Here is a 14,070-nt window from a genome sequence, read left to right on the forward strand (position 1 = left end):
CTTAAAATACAGCTATAATTGTAATTACCATTTCTGATACTGTCATTGCCTGATGTAAGTCCATATTTCCCCCTAGTATCATTTTTATTTTGCTTAAAGAATGTCCTTTAACATTCTTATTATGTGGATGTGCTGATTATGATTTTTTGTTTCAGCTTTCATATGTCTCAAAATTCTTTATTTTACTTACCTTTACTTTTTAAAGATATTATCTCGGTGTAGAAAATTCTAGGTTGACAATTTTTTCTTTTAGTGCTTTAAAGATTTGCTCCACTGTTTTTTTGCCTGTGTTATTTTTTATGAAAAATTAGCTATAATTCTTATATTTGTTGCTCTGAATGTAACATGACCTTCATCTCTGGCTGCTTTTTAAGATTTTCTCTTTATTATTGGTTTTGAACAATTAAATTATAAAGTATCTCAGTATGATTTTTTTCATATTTCTTTTGGTTCATTTGTTGAGTCTCTTGGATCTGTGGTTTTATAGTTTCTGTTTTGTTTTTAAATTTAGTGATTTTCTGGTCATTATGTTTTCAAATACTTTTTTCTTTAGTCCTTTCTTTTAGGGACTCCAATTATGCATACATTAGGCTGCCTGAAGTTATCCCTACACTGCACTGATACTCTCTCTCTTCATTATTTTACATTCTTTTATTTTTCTCTGTGTGTTTCTTTTTTAGGTAGCTTTCATTGCTATGTGTTCTAGTTTTCTATTCTTCATCTTTTTCTTTTATTTTTTTAAGATATCTCATCATCCAGTACATTTTTTGTTTTAGACATTGTAATTTTCATCTCTAGAAGTTTGATTTTGGTTTTTCTTTACATCTTAACTTTGTGAACTTCTGGAATACAGTTATTTAACTTTACTAATTATACTTCACAAATTCTAACTTCTATATTAGTTCTGGGTCTGTTTGGATTGATTGCTCTTTCCTCTTCATTGTGAATCATATTTTCTTGCTGCTCTTTATACCTGGCAAGTTTATGATTGGATATACAGCTTTATGACTTCTATCTTGTTATGTGCTAGATATTTTTGTATTCCTTTAAATATTCTTAAACTTTATTTTGGGAGTCAACTAAGTTATTGGGAATAGGTTGATCCTGTTGGACCTTACCCTTCAGAGTTGTGAGATGTGACCAGCTCTGTATATAGTCCAGAATTAATGACTTTCCATTACACTGTTAAGACCTTTTTGAGTACTCTAACCAGTGCCCTGTGAGTTCTAAGGTTTTTCAGTCTGGCCAGTGGGAACAGCACTATTCCTGCTCCATGTGAGTGTCAGATACTGTTTCCTCCAGTCATTCTGGGTGGTTCTTTGCCTGGCTTTGGATGTGTTTTGTCACATGTGTGCATTGATCAGGACTCTGCTGAACCCTTGCAGGAAACTCTCTGGGGTTCTCTCCCTTTGTGCATCTCTTCTGCCTGGTACTCCAGCCTGTGAACTTCAATTGCTTTGGTCTCCCTGGACTCTCAGCTCTGTCTCCTCAGCTCAGGGAGAACACCAAGTTCTGCTCCAGCTCTACCCTCCTGCTCTTCAGCCTGGTACTCTCTCAAGGCTATCACTGGGGCAATTGTAGGGCTCACATGAATATTTTTTCTCATCTCTTAAGATGCCCAGTGTCTTAAAACTATTGTTTTCTGTCTTTTATCCAGTAACTTGTTTGTCTCAGGCAGGAGGGTGAATCTGGTTTATGTTTCTCCATCTTGGCTGGAAGCAAAAGTCTACTGCATTTAATTACTTTTTAAAGCATTTTTATATCCATTCTCTTATTTTGTCCTCACTGTATCCCTAGCCTGTGAGTGAGTTTTAAATTCTTACTGATGGATGAGGAAACTAAGGGCTAGAAAGAGGAAGTGACTTTCCCAGGGCCACAGAAGGAGTCATAGTGGCAAAAGAGGAATATAAAATGTACCTGACATTGTATTACAGTCTCTATACAAGTCCCAACTCATGACACCTCATATAATAGTATGATGAAGAAATGGAAACCCAGGAAGGTGAAGAAATGGTTTCTAAGCCACACAACTAAAAACAAAATTTAAAAAGTTGTTTTTTTAGTTATTGATTTTAGAGAGAGAGGAGAAGTGTAAAGCCAGTAGCCACAGTCACAGCCGCCAGGCCAATGCAGGTTCGCATTAGATTTGGACAGACAGTAACGAAACAATGGAGCCATTAGCTTTGATCCTAACTTGCATCCAGCGGGCAAGTAAAAACGCACACGGGGCTTCAAAATCCACTCATTCAGTGCTCACAAAGCTACTGACTTATCCGAGTTTCCTAGAATCAAAGGTGTCTACCTCACCAGCCTCATTCTCCTTTGATCCCCATCTCCTTCTCTCTGCACAAACTCTGCACTAACTGGCTTCTCTTTCAGCACTCGCCATTTTGGCTGCCTCTCCTGGCCTCCTCCACATGGCCTTTCTCTGCTCTCTTCTCTAAAGCTAATCTCAGAAACTGAGAGAGAGCAAGCTCCCGGTCTGCCCCACTTTATAGTGTAGAAATCAAAACCTTTAATCTAATATACAAACAAGGAAGTCTCTGATACAAAGTCATTTATCTGAAGCATAATGGGATTCCTCATGAGAGTGCACCACCCTACATCAAAAAGGGTGAGAAAGGCTTAGTCCTAAAACCAAGCCCCAGGATACAAGGATCCTGCCTGCCCACAGCCCGCCCCCAACACACATTAATTTAATCACACCCATCCCAAGAAAGAAGGGCAATTAATATTATCACCTGGGCAACGGTCTTCCACATGGGCAGCGCCATCTTTAACAAAGTGAGCATAATATATTTTATCTGCCCAACAAGAAGGGAGGGAGAGAAAGAGAGAGAAACATTAGTCTGCTGCTCCACCTATTCATGCATTCATTGGTTGATTCTTTTTATTTTTTAATTTATTGGTTGATTTAGAGAGAGAGGAAAGAAAAGAGAAACATCAATTTGTTGTTCCACTTATTTATGCATTTACTGGTTGTTTCTTGTATGTACCCTGACTGAGGATTGAACCCACAGCCTATCAGGATGGTGCTCTAATCAACTAAGCTACCTAGCTAGTTGAATTTTGAATCTGTAGTTGAATCCATAGCCAGTAGTGCCTTATAATACAGTGTTTCCACTCTTCTAGATAAGTGATCTTTTCATTTGTTTTTAAAGGTTTTTGTTTTTTATTAATTTATTATCTTAAATAGTTATTGGCTGTCTTTTATGTATTGGTTACTGTATAAATTCAGATAAAATATATGGGTGAAAACAAGTATGATTTCGCCTCCCAGGGTCTTTTCTGTAATATGAAAATTAGAAAAGAGTACAAATAAATGCTATAAACTATGTGCTATAATAGTTTGTTCAGACATTCTCTGTTTAAACATGTATCGAAGTTTTATTTTAAGCAGGTCAGAAGCAAGGAGGCTTAAGCAAACCAATTCTAATAGATTATCCAAAGAAAAATTTTATAGGAAACAGAATGATTAGGTTATCACTGTTAGACTGGATACAAGGAAAGGATTGTTTCCAGATCATTAGATTCTGACTGACAGTCAGCTGAGTGGGTGGGTAACTGACTTCCCAGAAGAGGTCTTAATCTCATTAAAGTTTATCAGAAAATTGCTTAAGCATTTTATCAATGCTAATTTCTTCCCAGAAGGAGGTTGGGGATTACATCATGCAAAAAGGTTCTGTCCCATACCAGGTTTGGGACTGTGTATCTTTATTAGGAATGTGTATAGGATAGAGTAGAGAGAAGGAATGCTGAACTCACCCAGGGGCAACAGCACTGTGATAACTAACATTGCGTGAGTGAGGGTTTACTGTACGGCAGACACTGTTCCTTTGCATGTCAGATATTAACTCATTTAATTCTCGCATACCATTACGAGGTAGGGGCTTTGACTACCCCCATTTTACAGAGGAAGAAAGTGAGGCACAGAGGTTAAGTAACTTAACCTCTCAAGGTCTCATGAGTAGGATGTGGTGGAAAGGTCAGGAAGGTATCATGAGGAAAGCTGGGGAATCTGTTCTCTGGGTGGATGATGGGAGGAAAGCACTCTGGGTAGATAGGACCTCCACCCCTTCTCTGCCATTAAGCCATGCTTGTCATCAGGGGTGCAGAGGGTCTGGGCTAGTGGGTCTACTTGCCTCCAGTGCATGACCGGGAAATCTGTTTGGGTTGTGTCTTTGGCTATAGAGATGGTGTAAAGCCAGTAGCCAGGGCTGCCAACACAGCAGCCTGGCCCATGCAGGTTCGCATTGGATTCGGACAGTTGGTAAAGAAACAATGGAGCCAAAAACTGGTGGGCCATAGTGTTTAATCCTAGCTTGCACCCGGCGGGCAAGTAAAAACACACACTGGGCTCCAAAACCCACTCACATTCAGTGCTCACAAAGCCACTGACTTATCCGAGTTTCCTAGAATCAAAGGTTTCTAGCTCACCAGCCTTATTCTCCTCAGTTCCCCATCTCCTTCCTTATCCCAGATACAAACTCTGCACAAACTGGCATCTCACTCAGCACTCCGCCATCTTGGCTGCTTCTCCTGGCCACATGGCCTCTTTCTGCTCTCTGCTCTGCTCCCTTCGCTCTCTGCTCTCTCATGCTAATCATCCCAGGAACCAAGAGAGCAAGCTCTCATTCTGCCCCTATTTTATAGTGTAGAAATCCAAACCCTTAATCCAATATACAAAATAGGGAAGTCTCTGATACAAAGTCACTTCTCTGAGGCATGATTGGATTGTACTGCCCCACATCAAAAAGGGTGAGAAAGGCTCAATCCCAAAACCAAGCCCCAGGCTACAAGGCTCCTGCCTGCCCCCAACACACATTAATATCACCTGGGCAACGGCCTCCACGTGGGCAGCGTCATCTTTAACAAAGTGAGCACATAATATATTTTATCTGCCCAACAGATGGCTAACTCATCCCCAGCTGTGTTTGCAGACTATGTTTTCTGGTTTGGGCAGAGTGGAGACTGCCCTCCACCTAGACACTTTCAAAGGTACAAGCAAAGTTTTAGGCCAAGGCAAAACCACATTAGCCTAGCTAGCCATGAACGGGCAGCTTGAGTGGTTGCTCTGGCCTGAGTGTGGTTTTGTTTATTTGTTTGTTTGACAGGTTTTTGCATCTTTGCTACTAAGTGCCATAGCAGAGGGAGCGTTGAAAGTGGCGGGAACAGGGGTCCTACTATTGTAGTGTAAATTCAGTAAAGATAATAAAGGTTTACAGGGATGCACACAAATTGGTAGTTTCTGCAGTGTTATTTCAGGCACAGGAAAAAATCTAGCTTGTTAGAAATCACAGGAGCTTCTGGGAAGAAATTTAAAGAGAATGTTTAAAAAATAATATTTTTTATAATTCATATAAAATTCCACTAAACTCAATCCAACCAGTATATTATTTTTACATATTATCTTCTAAATGTATATAGATGCTGGTGTCTGGGCCATGGTACATACCGACTATTTTGTATTCTACTTGTTTTCAACAACCAGTGGGTCATAAACATTTTTCATGTTTCTGCATAATTATCATTTTAATGACCACATAATATTCCATTGTGTTGAGGTACTGTAATTTATTAAACCATTCTCCTTAATGTTGGCCATTTATGTTTTCAGTTTGGAGCTTTTATAGATAACACTGCAGTAAGCATTGTCTTGTAAATAGTTTTTTGCTGCTATTGAATTTCTATGAGAATAATTCCTACCAGAGGAATTACTGGTAAAGGACACAGACATCTACATGGCTCTTTCTCTATATGGCTGAATTGCATCCAAAAATATTGTTTAATACAGTGTCATCACTCTGAAATGTATCTACTAGTTTCATCTAGACTTGAGTAGCAGTTAGCAAAAATGTATATACACATATGCAAATTTGACAGATAGAATGGTATCCCAATTTGCTTTAATTTATACTCCTTTGTTTACTAGTGAAGATTACTATTTCTTCATGTGTTTGTTTATAATGTATTGAGTTATCTGTGAATTATCTGTTCATTTATCTATTATGGTCTTGGTGGGGTTTTTTTTTATAAATTTAAATGGGCTCTTTATAGACTATAAGTATTAATCATTTTTGTCCTGTTTATTCAAATATTTATCCTAGTTTGTTGTCTTCTTTTTAATTTTCTTTATAGAGAAACTTTATATTGTTATGTATAGGAATTGTCATTCTCATTTTAACAAAGAGAAAGCAATTTCTCTACAAATCTTTTGAGTATTTTATATGCTTTCCATTTAATCATTTATTCGACACAGTTATCTAGTGTCTTTCATGGGCCAGATATCCCTCTAGGCTCCAAGGAGATATATGCTTCTCATTTTCTTGGAGTTTACATTCCATTGAGAAGAGCAGCAATAAGCAAATGTGTAACTAATAAGCCAGGTAGCAATAAGTGTTACAAAGAAGAATAAAGAATAACAAGGGGAAACTTTAGTGCTCAGGAAAGAGCACTCAAAGAACGACATTTGAGATAGAGAGGATTGCTGTCAACAGCTGTCATTTGAGCAGAAGCCTGAATAAGGTGGCAGAGGACACAGCAAGTGCAAAGGTCCTGGGATAGGGGACATACCTAGCATATTGAGGAAATAAGGAAGCCATGTGTTTGGAATGAAGCAGACAAGTAGAGAATGGGGGAAAATGAGGTTGTCACCAGATGATATGGAGCCCTGGTGAGAACACTGGATTTAATCTCAATGAAATGGAAAGCCATTGGAGTTGAAAGAACATGGGAGAGATATAGATATAACCCATTACACTTTAACAAAATCACTAGATATTTTTATATTTCAATCATTTTGGCTCAATTAATTTTCTCTTTATTTATAATCACATCATATACAAGCAATATTTTCATCTCTTCCTTTTCAGTATTAAATTTTCTTACACTGTCTTTGTCTCTTTTTTGACAAAAACTTTCAAGACAATGTTAAATATTTATATATTTATTAATGATTTCAGTAACAATGATAGTAGCAGGTACCTTTATGTGTTCTGAAATTTAGAGGAATCATTACTAATTTAGTATAAATATGGAGGCTCTGTGTTACCAACAGAAATTCTTTTTATTCTAGGTCTTAAAGTTTTATTAGAAATGGTTGTTGAGTTCTGTAAAATATTTTTAAGTATACATTATAATTATGATACTCTTTTCCTATTTAACATCCTGATATGATTTAGTATATTAATAGGAATCTTGTATGAAGCAATTGTTGCTTGTAGCCCTCAGGTAACCCTCCTCGTCATGGTGTAATTTTAATGTACTGAATATATTTCTATTCTTTTATGTCTGTACTATCTGTGCTGACAGTTAAACCTGGTGTCCTCTATGACTATGGAAGATGACAATTTTCTCTTTACCCTAGATCCACAACAGAAACACAGATTCCTGTATCCCCATCCTTATACCATGAGTGTGGCTAGATCAATATGTACTGTTTTCCTTATTGTAATTGTGTACACTGGTTGTAATGTCCAGCATAATGGTTGTATGTATAGTTGTAATCATACTACCTGAACAATGTAGGATACTATATTGTTTCTTTCTGACACAACTTTTTATTTTCCCTGGAGTTCAAAATGTTTCTATACTTGATTAGTTTTCTGTGGATTTATCATTAATTCAGCCCCAGATGTTCCTTACTTAGCTAAATGCCTTCCCAATCTTTTCACTATTATCAGGCAATCTGTCAGTTTCACCTCCTGGTGAAGTCTCTCTGCAGACTTCTGACCTGCTCCACTCTTGTCCAGGGCTCTGCTACACAGATGTCAGTCAGCGTGGAACCATCAGTCACCGTCGTTTTAAGGATTCTCTTTCTCCCTCTTCTGTTTGAAACTCCTGTTTTCTGAATCCAGTATCTTCTTTCTTGGTTTTTTGCTCCCTTTGTTTGACAGTACACATCCTCCACTAGCGTCTAAGAAAAGGTGCTGGAGACACTTCTGCCTCTACCCCTCCATTCTTCTTATTTTAGCTCTTTATTCTTAAACATATCACATAGAAAAGTGGATAAAATCGGCACGTACAATTTAGCGTATAGTTATAATGCAAACACCCAAGTAACCATCATCTATATTAAAAACCCCTGGAAACTCCTTCTCTCTCCTGAGATGTAACTATTAGCCTTAATTTACATGGTAATAATTTTCTTGCTTTCCTTTTATCAATTATGCTTTCATCTTTATCATTTAGACTTGCCGAGTTTTGAACCTACTACAAATGGAATCGTTATACATGTATTCTTTTAGGTCTTGTTTTTTAGTCAACGTTAGGTTTGTTAGACTCATCCATTTGGTTGTATATAGTTGCAGCTCATTCTCATTACTGTATTCCATTTCTGAATGTATAAGGATATACACTAATCTTATATTGCTTCTGTTTTTTGATTGGATCATTCCAGCTTTGAGCAAATACATACAAACAAACTGCTGTAAATCTCCTTGGCATGTAACCACATGGTATACATTGCTATCGTGTATACAGCGAGGGGTGGAATTGTCTAACGTAGAGTATGCCTGTCTTCCTTGTTACTAGACAACACCAAGCTATTTATTTTCAACCTATTCAACAAGGTTCTCAAGCTCCTGGATTATCAGGCTGGACCAAGAGCCTCCTTCAGCTGGTCCTCCTCCATGTCAGATCTCCCTGCTTATCTTCCTGTACCAGCCTTCACTAAGTTGTCCGCTAAGCCCTGAGTCCAGGTGAGGTCACTTGATGGGCAGGGACTGTAGAGATGGGCACCTCCTAGTGTGGCCAGGGTGAGGGCTCACTGCTTGTGGGCTTTGGGACACCCCTTCCTCTGGGAGCATCACTAGCTGCTCAGCTCACCCACTGGTAGTTCACATCCCTGCACTGGTTATAGTGACGTCCCCACCTCCCCCCATACCCATCCCCTCACTGGTCTGGCATGTTCCCTTCAATTCCCTTCAACACACACGTCCCGACTGTCCATCGTGGCCAGACACAAGCAGCTCACGGGTCATGGCACTGGGACCTGGAGAGCGACTTTAAGCTTCAGTCTAGTTCACTGACTGTACCTGAGAGGGGAAACTGAAGACCAGAGAAGGGAGGAATATGTGGGGATTCAGCAGGAGAGCAGAGATTTAAGCTCAACCACCTTCTGTTCCTTCTAGGGCCGCTTCCCAAACTGCTTAGGTTGGGGTGAACATTCCTCAAGTACTGCTGAACCCAGGCGGCTAGCTGAGGGTACCTGACGGGGTGGACAGAGCGTTGTGTGGGGCAGGGGGTGGCCAGATGGTGCTTCCAGGCCTTCTTTAGTGGAGGGTTTGATGAGCCCCTTAGAAGGAATGTTGGTTCCTACGCTTAGTTCCTCTTTATTGATAATCTGCACAAAGAAATGTTAATACTTTTAATTATGAGGTCAGATTAATACTTCATGTAAATGATTTTATTTAGAAAATGCAAACTAATCCCCTTTGCAGAAAGACTCTGTCTTGTGGGCCCTCTGACCTGCTTGCCTGGCTGGCTCTTGGGCTGGAAGAGGGACGGGGAGGTGGTTGCCTCCTAGGCCACATGTAGGAATGTAGGACACATTCTCCACCCCGAGGAGGCGCACAGGGAAGGCTGGGTCGCCTAGCTGTGCCCCGAGCGCCTGTGCAGCCCTGCTTCTCAGACTGAGGGCCAGCGAGGGAGCTGGCGGGTCTCCGGAGGCTGCTGCCTCACCAAGTCTCCCCGCTCCTTCCTGTGGACTCCGAGATGGTTCCCGCCAACAGGGCTGATTATTCCTCAATTTGCTCCAACCTGAAAATAAAGGCAGATAAAGTGAAAATATTCCGGGAACAATGCCAAGCCAAAGGCATTAAATTATTAAGCGATCTCTATCTGAGTAATGGATTTATGCCTTTTAACAACTTTAAAAGAAATATAATGTTTTTCAATACCCTCTTTTAGGGAACTTCTTATAAATGAACTGTCCATTTTATTAGTATTAAAGGAAATGCAGATTGAATCGGGGCTTCCAGAGCGGGCGATTATCTGCAGATTTCTCCTTAGAGCTGGGAAAATTAACAACATAGATTAATCCATGCATTTTTTTTAAAGGGGCACTTTACAAGATAGTGTACAATAAATTGAAAAGTGTATAACTATCCATCAAGGTAAATCTTGGGAATATAATAATTAGAAATCACATAACCATAGCCAGGGAAGATTGGAGCTAAAATTAGACTGTGTGTGGCTGTTAGTTGTCACCAGAGTGAGTGCTGGCAGTAGAAAGGGGCAGGAGGGGTGGGTCAGCTGGACACAGGAAGAAAGCTGGGGTCAGAGCAAGCTGCCCAGATAGACGGGGTGCTGTGTGGGACACTTGGAGGTGCAGGTTGGACGAGGAGCGAACAGGCTTTTTTGGTTGGAATCTGACAGCTGCCTTGTTTTCTCCCCTCCCCTCCTCTGACCCTGGCTGTCTTCACCTCCAGCCTGGCACAGTTCTCTGCTTGTAGTTCCAGATGGTTCGGAGTGCTGTGGTTGCCACCGGAGAGCCAGATGGATTCCTTCTGTGGGGGGTGGGGCACATAGGAAAGGGGGAGAGACATCCTGGTGTTAACTCTAGAGAGTGTGTGTCAGTGTTTGTGAGTCTGTGTACATGTATGTAAGGATATGCACACCTGTGTGGAAGTATGCACGTGTGTGAATGTGAGGGCACTGTATGACTGTAGTATGTCTGTCTGTGTGAATGTATCCATGTGTGGGGGAGTGTGTATGTGTGTACATGTATGTATGTGGGAGGGTGAGTGTTCCTGTTGAATGCCCTCTGAGCTGGAAAACTGCCTGCACGTCTGGTTTTCTGTTCAGAGCCTCCTGACTCCTGGCCTCCAAGGCAGGGGTGTGGCGGGCAGGGAGCGGCCACCACAACGCCCCAGCTGGGGCCGCTCCTGCTCTTCCTGCCGCAGCCTCCACTCTTGGCAGTGCTGTGAGGCTGGTGGGTGGGGAGGGCAATAAGGAGGTGTCCAGCCAGGGAGGGGGCAAGGGGAGGGAAAGGAAGAGGAGGCCCCGCCCTGCCCGTTAGCAGCCAGGCCAGTATTCCCATAGCCCTCTCCCAGGGCAAGGACCCAGTGCCATCGGCAAGCACAACCCTCCCTGCCAGAGGCAGGCTTGGGAAAGGATTTTTTCCAAGGACTGACCCTTAACAAAGTTACCCCTGGTCAGAACCAGCAACTGGCCTTTGAAATATGGTTCATTTCTCCCATGATACAGATGGGGAAACTGAGGCCCACACAGGTGAAGTGCCAGGATGTGAGTGGAATGCCTGTCAGTCACTGTGATTGTCCCTGACCTTTATTGCCCGAGGTCCTAGTGTGTGCCCGTCCCATCTCCCTGGCCGAGGAGCCACGGTGGGGAACACTCCCTGCACATCTGATTGTGCCTAATGGCAACGACTTCCTTCGTGGAGAGCTGGGAGCGTCTGGTCCCCTGGAGGGCCTCTCCACCCCCCTCTCAGCCCTCGAGCTCTCTCCGTGGCACCCACGTTTTTTCTCCGATTGCCACATTACTGCACCCCACAGCACCTGCCCCTGTCAAGAGCCTGTCCGAGTCAGGCTTTCTTTGTGGGCTAAGGAGCTGTGCCCTTCTATGCTCCCTCATCAGGATGCTTCATTTTGACTCCTGCCCTCTCGCTTTGAGACGGAGGGGGAGAAGGAGAGGGAAGGGTCCCCTTCTCCCTGCCATGTTCACAAGCTCTATGATACCTTCCAGATGGCTTTTTCTTTCTTTTCTAAATTTTCTTATTTTTTCCTTTAGTTACTAGAAGGCAAAGACTAGTCCTGTGAAAATCCTTATGGTCATTACTGTCAATATACACAGGCACTGTATCATGTAGAGAACTAAGCTAGCAACAGAGACCATAAACAGCAGTGGCTTAAATAATTTCAGTGTTTATTTTTCTTTAGTGCGAAGAAGGCCCAGAGATAGAAGTTCAGGGCTAGTATGAAATTCCCACAGCCACCTTGGACTTGTGCATCACACCCTCTACTTCCCTCACCTGGGCATCTCCGTGGGCCTAGCTGGCGCCTAGAGCTCCAGCTATCATGACTTTTTTTTCCAGCTATTATGACTTTTAAAGAGCACTTTTTTTTTTTTTATCATCCCACCCAGAAACAGCTGCATACATTCTATTAACCACCTCTCTGCAAAATTATCTTGGAAATGTACTTTTTCAGGTAGGTAAGTCACCCAGGTTTCTGCATCATAAAGGGAGCATGCCGAGTAGGGTAGAAAAACAAAGCAGCTGCAGCTGAGGCAAGTCCTCTTTCCTGTTCGCACGGACCAGAGGGGAGGTCAGCCAAGTCTCCCATTGTACAGGTGCACCCCTCGAGGCGAAAGCAGGTTCAGTGGCATGCTCACAGTCATAGCAGGAGGGCTGGGACTAAGACCTGGGACTGTCGGTCACTTCTTTGGCCAGCCCATGGAGGAAGTAAGGTGAGACACCATCCCCTCCCCTGCTACACACACACACAAACACACACACACACTCACACACGGAGGGTCTGTGAGCAAAAACACACTGCGGTGTGTTCAAGCAGAAAAAATACTCTGGATCCAGTGAGTTCTCCCCCTCTTCACTCCCTTACCTGCAAAGGCTTGTTGACTGGTTGTCTCTGTTAAGCATGTTCCGCCTGCTGGCTGGTGGTATGAGAGAGCCAGGGAGTCGAGCTGGAGCCCTTAGGGTTGTAGGGCGCACCGTGGTGGTGATTGGAGGAAAGGGTGTGGGTGGGGACACTCCTCACCTCCGTTCTAACACTTCGGCCTTTGCTACACTGCTGGGTCTCAGGGCTGACCTGACCCTGCGTCTCATGCATCCCTTCTGCAAGCCCCGTGTAAAACCATCCTCCAGCCCTTCCTGAAGGAAGCGGACAGCTCTGTGGCCCAGGGCCCAGTGTGCAAGCACGTGCAGTACTGGGCTGGGCTGGTCCTGTCCATTTAGTCTTCAAGATGTGTTGGTTTGGTTTTTATAATGCTGCTGGCATCGTGTCTGGGCTTGGGTTGCTATCTCCAGTGCAGCTCAGGGCTGCAGCCCCAGAGGCAGGGGCCCTCTGAACCCAGGTGTTCTGGCTGCCCTGTCTCTTCCCCTCCCCTTCTCAGAGTTCTAGCTGCGTCGTCTGGAGTTCCGTTGGGTGCAGCGCAGGCACAAGGTCCTGTGCAGATAACACTGACGGAGAGGCGTTCTCGTGCCTGCAGTATGGGGGCTGCTTGTAAATGCTGGTGGCGACCCTGTACCAGTCACATATGTACGTATTAAAACGGGCAGTCCCTTGTGTCCTGTGTCTATGTGGCAAGGCACTCCCCTTCCTTCTGGAAACACGGTGCTCTGGGAATTGCCCTGGGGGAGGCATCCAGGACCAGCCTGGGGAGGCTTTGGGTAAGGCCCCAGCTTCCCCAACCTTGGATTTTTCTCATCTGAGGAAGGGGGATGATACCATTATTACCTGCCTTAGTTATACCCAGAGTGGGCCAAAAGAATAGACAGGAAAAGGACTTTTCGGTGTGGAAGATCCTTGTGCAAAGAGGGTCCTGCTCTCAGACCTGGCAGGTACTCCTCCCACTCTCTTGCGCCCTTTGGCCAGAGTCCCTCCCTGCACAAGCAACTCCCGTGCCTCAGTTTCTCTGCAGGTCACCCAGAGTAGAGGCTGGCAGGCTGCGGCCCCAGCCGTGCTCTTTCCTAACCAGCCTACCCTCGCCCCAAGCTCAGAGTGCTTGCTGGAGGCGGGGCATAGGGAAGGTGGGGGTGGCGGGGGCGGCCAGGGCACAGCCTTGGGTGCTGCCCCTACTCAGTGTGCAAGGCAAGCTGCTTTCCCTCTGTGCCTCTATTGTCTCACCTGGAAGGTGGAATAATAGTATTTGCTTCGCTGAGTTATTCCAGGGGTTAAATGAGTTAACATCTACAAAGCACTTAGAAAAGTGCCTGGCACTTAATAACTTTTAACTAGCTAGCTGCTATGGACTTGTTTATGTTTTTGCACGGTTGGATAAGGACCTTCTGAACCCAGTTTTAAGTCGGGACAGGTTGTAAGTCTGAAGGTTGGGTTCTGGGGTGCTTAGACGTGAGGCCAGCATGTAGGT

General features: G+C 43.4%; 1 protein-coding gene and 1 long non-coding RNA gene across 2 annotated transcripts in view; one reads left to right on the plus strand and one right to left on the minus strand.

Annotated features, from left to right (window-relative positions):
- Positions 1-14,070, plus strand: part of ZBTB7C (zinc finger and BTB domain containing 7C) — a 333,977-nt gene that overhangs the window by 148,736 nt on the left and 171,171 nt on the right. The window lies entirely within an intron of this gene.
- On the minus strand, positions 9,425-12,830 carry LOC136315533 (uncharacterized). Its single transcript, XR_010727520.1, has 3 exons — positions 12,582-12,830; positions 10,425-10,508; positions 9,425-9,759 (listed from the first exon to the last, which is right to left on the minus strand). It is a non-coding gene; the product is annotated as an uncharacterized lncRNA (long non-coding RNA).

This window comes from Saccopteryx bilineata, chromosome 11 (genome assembly GCF_036850765.1).
Source record: "Saccopteryx bilineata isolate mSacBil1 chromosome 11, mSacBil1_pri_phased_curated, whole genome shotgun sequence".
In the NCBI taxonomy this organism is placed as follows: Eukaryota; Metazoa; Chordata; class Mammalia; order Chiroptera; family Emballonuridae; genus Saccopteryx; species Saccopteryx bilineata.